The following is a 5,975-nucleotide window of genomic DNA, read 5'->3' as shown; positions in this document are numbered from 1 at the left end:
GGAACACTGTGTTACAAGCTAAAGTAGATATAGGGCTTATGCTATGTCTTGGGAAGAATTTAAAAATCTCGTAGAAAGAAAATTCTGTCCTGAGTATGAAAAGGAACAAATGGCAAATAAGTTCCTAACTCATCGGATGTTAGGTGTGGATTGTCGTGGTTATACTTCGACATTCTTCGAATATGCTAGAGTGGTACCTAACCTGGCTTTGCCAGAACCGGTACTCATTTCTCGCTATATTTGGGGATTAATTAGCGAAATTCGAAATATCGTTAGGGCTGCGAGACCTCGCACTATTGACGATGCAGTAGAATTAGCTAACACCCTAACCGATGAACTGATACGCACAAGAGATGAAGACAGGAAGAAGGAATTAGCCCAGAAAATTACCCAAGGATTTAAGGTGGGTAATAGTAGTAATTTCAAGAAAAGAGGAGCAGGGCAATCTTCAGCACAACCATTCTGCAAAATTTGCAAAAAGAAACATTTTGGAAAATGTAACAAACTTTGCAATTTTTGCAAAACGATAGGACATCGTGAAGAAAATTGCAGGAAGAAATCCATAATTTGTTACAATTGTGGAGAAGCCGGACATTTCAAAACAGAATATCCTAAGTTAGCCAACCCAGTAGACAACAAACCCAAAGCGACCGAAGGAGCTACTAAGAAGAATGCCAGAGCATTCCAGCTAACCACTCAAGAAGCAGAGCTCATTCCGGATGTCATCGCCGGTACGTTTCTAGTTCACAACGTTTATGCAAAAGTATTATTTGACTCTGGTGCAAACCAAAGTTTTATAAATACTTCATTCTGTCAAGCTCTTAAGTTACCCTTAACTACCGTTAGGCAGATTTTTACAGTCGAAACCACAGATGGGAATTCAGTAAAAATCAATCAGGTTTTGTAAAAAGTAGAAATAGAACTCTCAGGTCATAAATTTGTTGCAAACCTATTGCCTATGAAATTAGCTGAGTTCGATGTTGTGTTAGGAATGGATTGGTTAATAGCCAACCATGCTCAAATCATTTGTGATAGAAACTCTATAGAAATTCAAACACCTACTGGGAAAGTAATCATGATTACAGGAGATAAACCTCGAAAGCCGCTAAAGTTCATATCAGTAATGAAAGTTGCTAATTATGAACGGAAACAAGGAATAGTATATATGATTTCAGTAATCATTTGTACTAAAGGAAAAGAACTTAAGGAAATTCCTGTAGTCTCAGAATACCCAGATGTATTTCCGGAAGATTTACCTGGGTTACCACCAGATAGGGAGGTAGAATTTAGGATTCATCTAATTCCAGGAACTATACCGATAGCCAAGGCACCCTATCGATTAGCTCCTACCGAAATGTTAGAATTAAAGAAGCAATTAGATGAATTACTAAGCAAAGGATTTATACAACCTAGTTCATCCCCTTGGGGTGCACCAGTGTTGTTTGTGAAAAAGAAAGATGGATCGATGAGAATGTGTATCGATTATAGAGAATTGAATAAGGTAACAATTAAGAATCGATACCCATTACCTAGGATTGATGATCTTTTCGATCAATTACAAGGCGCTAAATATTTTTCTAAGATAGATTTGCGCTCCGGATATCATCAATTAAAGGTTCAAGAAGAAGACATACCTAAAACTGCTTTTAGAACTAGGTATGGACATTATGAGTTTACAGTCATGCCCTTTGGATTAACTAATGCACCTGCAGCATTTATGGACATGATGAACATGATCTGTAAACCATATTTGGATAAATTTGTAATTGTTTTCATAGACGATATACTTATTTATTCAAAAAGTCAGGTCGAACATTGTCAGCACTTGCATGCACTCTTAACTTTGTTAAGAAAAGAAAAGTTGTACGCTAAATTCTCGAAGTGTGAATTTTGGCTACAAGAAGTGCAATTTTTAGGACACATGGTGAATCACGAAGGTATTCACGTAGATCCTGCTAAGATAGAAGCAATTGCCAATTGGAAGGTTCCGCAAACTGCAATGGAAATTAGAAGTTTTATAGGTTTAGCCGGGTATTATAGACGGTTTATTAAGGATTTTTCCAAAATAGCTATACCATTAACTAAGCTAACCTGTAAAGCCACTAAGTTTGAGTGGGGACCTAAACAAGAAGAAGCCTTCAGAATCTTAAAGCAGAAATTAACCAAAGCTCCAATCTTAGCCTTACCAGAAGGAACAGAAGATTTTGAGGTATATTGTGATGCTTCAAAATTAGGATACGGATGTGTGTTAATGCAACGCAAGAAGGTAATTGCGTATGCTTCCAGACAATTGAAAAAGCACGAAGAAAACTATACGACTCATGATTTAGAATTAGGAGCTATAGTTTTTGCCCTTAAGATATGGAGACATTATCTGTATGGAAGTAAGTTTAATGTTTATACAGATCATAAGAGTTTAAGGTATATATTTGGGCAAAAAGAGTTAAACATGAGGCAAAGAAGATGGATGGAAATCCTGAGTGATTACGACTGTGATATTCAATATCACGAAGGAAAGGCAAACGTAGTCGCAGACGCCTTAAGTCGTAAGTATCATGAGAAGCAAAGGCGAGTCCGTGCCCTTAGAATAAATCTACAAATAGATTTAATGGAACAATTAAAGGAAATTCAGGAAACGGCAATCAAGGACGATGCCGAAGGAATGAAAGGTTACCTAAAAGAATTGGAACAAGGAAATGATGGAATTTGGAAATTCCACAAAAGCAGAATTTGGGTACCTAAACAGGGAAATTTAAGATCAAAGATTTTAGACGAAGCTCATAAATCTAGGTATACTATACATCCAGGAAACAATAAGATGTACCAAGATTTAAGAAAGAATTTTTAGTGGATAGGAATGAAGAAGGATATAGCCGAATACGTATCTAAGTGTCTAACTTGTTCACAAGTTAAAGCCGAACATCAGAAACCTTCAGGTCTGCTACAACAGTTAGAAATGCCTGTATGGAAATGGGAACTCATAACAATGGACTTTGTTACTAAGTTACCCAAAACCAGAAAAGGTAATGATGCCATTTGGGTGATCGTAGACCGATTAACCAAATCCGCTCATTTTCTACCAATAAAGGAAACCTTTAATATGGAAAGGTTAGCCAAGTTGTACGTAGATGAAATAGTATCCTTACATGGAGTTCCACTCTCCATTGTATCAGACAGAGATAGTCGTTTCACTTCCCGTTTCTGGACAAGTTTCCAAGAATCAATGGGAACCCGACTCAATTTAAGTACTGCATATCATCCACAAACAGACGGACAAAGTGAAAGGACAATCCAAACCCTAGAAGACATGCTCCGAGCATGTGTAATTGACTTTGGTGGTAATTGGGATAACCATTTACCATTAATCGAATTCTCCTATAATAATAGTTATCATTCAAGCATCGAAGTCGCTCCATTCGAAGCACTGTATGGACGCAAGTGCAGAACTCCAGTATGTTGGGCAGAAATAGGAGAAAGTCAATTATCAGGTCCAGAAATCGTGCAAGAAACCACTGACAAGATAACACAAATCAAGGAAAGACTAAAGACAGCTCAAGATCGCCAGAAGAGCTATGCAGACAATCGCCGCAAGCCACTCGAATTCCAGATAGGAGACAAAGTACTTTTGAAAGTATCTCCTTGGAAAGGAGTAGTACGATTTGGTAAGAAAGGAAAACTGAGTCCAAGATATGTTGGACCATTCCCGGTGATTCAACGAATCGGACCAGTTGCTTATCGCTTACAACTACCAGAAGAACTAGCTGGAGTACATGATGTATTTCATGTATCCAATCTTAAGAAATGTCTATCAGACGAATCCCTGGTAGTACCTCTTCAAGATGTGGAGGTAAATGAAAAGCTGAAATTCATAGAGAAACCCTTACAAATAGAAGATAAGAAAATCAAGTTTCTCAAACACAAGCGACTAGTACTGGTGAAAGTCAAATGGAATTCAAAGAGAGGACCAGAATATACTTGGGAACTGGAGTCAGAAATGAAGCGGAAATACCCTCATCTATTTCAATAAATCTCGAGGACGAGATTTTTCTTAAGGTGGGGAGGATGTAACAACTCTCATTAAAATTTATAATTAAAATGATTGAGACACCCAAGTAATTCCGCACTAACCCTAAAATTTTCGGAATAATCGGAATCAGGATCAGGGCCCCTAAAACTCAAGGGGGTAAACCCTAGTTGATAATTATCTTTAAATTTCGTTGTCTGATGTAACAACCGTCAATAAAACTCGTAATTAGAATAATAATTATCCAATAAGAAAACCCTAATTAAGACACCCAAGTAATTTGGCGTAAACCCTGAAATTTCCGGAACAATCGGAATCAGGATCAGGGCCCCTAAAACTCGAGGGGGGCAAACCCTAATTGATAATTATCTTTATTAAAACGTTGCACAGTTCTTATTTGTTGAAAATGTTGATTCACCAAGGCTATAACCGAACTCAGCTAGGCTAGGAAATAGGCTGAACCATTTACGGACCGTAAGGGTTGGTCCTTACGGACCGTAAGCATACCAGTCAGCCTTACGGACTGTAAGGGTTAAGGCATACGGTCCGTAAGCGAGTCGAATTTCTGCCTATAAATAGCCGACACTGGCACTTAACTGTTGAACTTAAAACGACACACAAACTCTCTGTGTACGTCGATTTAGAACTGTTATACCACAATTACACACAGTCACACACACGATCACGAGGTGCTGCCGCAATCAGGGTAATAACTCGATCGCTATTACGATTCAACGTCCGATCGATTATAACTATCCAACGATAGTCCGGGTGCTACTCGAATTGAGCTTGTACTTTGATTATTTGTCGTGATTTCGACTTGAATATTAGAGTGCTGTTCGAATTCGGACTATGCTCTGTTATTCGTTGTGAATCCGACTGAATTACCGAGTATTGCACTGATTAATCGTTGTGAGGGTTTAATCTCGTGAATTGACGTAACTGCTGTATTAGTTACTAACCTGCCTGTGTGTGCATTGTGTTAAATTAGGTTTAATCAAGGTTAATCAGTAGGCTTATATCTTGCTCGTTAATCTGCAATGTGAGTCATTCTCCTTTTAAAACTGTTTTCTCACAGTTTGTGAGTAAATTTACAAAACTCCAAGTTATTTTCAAAGGTTATAATTACAGGGATTAAGTCTATGTAATCACCATATTACAGCCGGTATGTGGGGTTTTGTATACATTACTTATTTCCCGTCACACTTGGACAAACGGGTGGCCAAGGGGTGATCTGACCACAGTCACATACACCATTGGACAAATGGGCTAGCCAATGGATGGTCGAGTGACAAGTACTGTGGGTAGTTGGTTTGATATCAGAAACATTGTAATTCCCCTTAATACTGTAATTTTTAACTAACGGGTCGTTTTAGAAAAATAGACTGATTCACTCAGTATTTCCCCGCTGATAAAACCTTTTCCAAACATGTTTCAGGTGATCTGTGTGATCCAGGAAAAGTGCAGTAAAGCACTACAAGCTCAGAAAAGTGGCTCATTGTGAATAAATAAATAAAACCTGTTTTGGCAAATAATGATTTCTGTGTGGTATCAACGTATTGTAAATTATGGGAATTTATCCCTAAAACTTTGTATAATATATTAAACGAGCATTTTACGGTGAAAAGATCCTGTAATAAAAGACTTCCGCTGCCGCATAAATCAGATACCACGGGTACCACTGGACTGCTCGCGGCTCCCGATTCCGTCCAGGGTGGGTCGGGGGTCGTGACATCTAAGCTGAGAATTTTCGAAATAGTTGATTCATCAAGCCTATGCCACTGACTAGGCTACTCTACAAATTAGACCGAACCCTTACGGACCGTAAGGGTTATGGCTTACGGTCCGTAAGCGAGGCTATTTTCTGGCTATAAATAGCCGACCTTGGGACTTGAATTTGGAAGTTAAAACGACGGCTAAACGCTTTCTGTACATCGAGTTATCACATTTA

Source organism: Helianthus annuus, chromosome 10, assembly GCF_002127325.2.
Source record: "Helianthus annuus cultivar XRQ/B chromosome 10, HanXRQr2.0-SUNRISE, whole genome shotgun sequence".
NCBI classification, from domain to species: domain Eukaryota; kingdom Viridiplantae; phylum Streptophyta; class Magnoliopsida; order Asterales; family Asteraceae; genus Helianthus; species Helianthus annuus.
Note: the sequence above shows the minus strand (reverse complement) of the source record.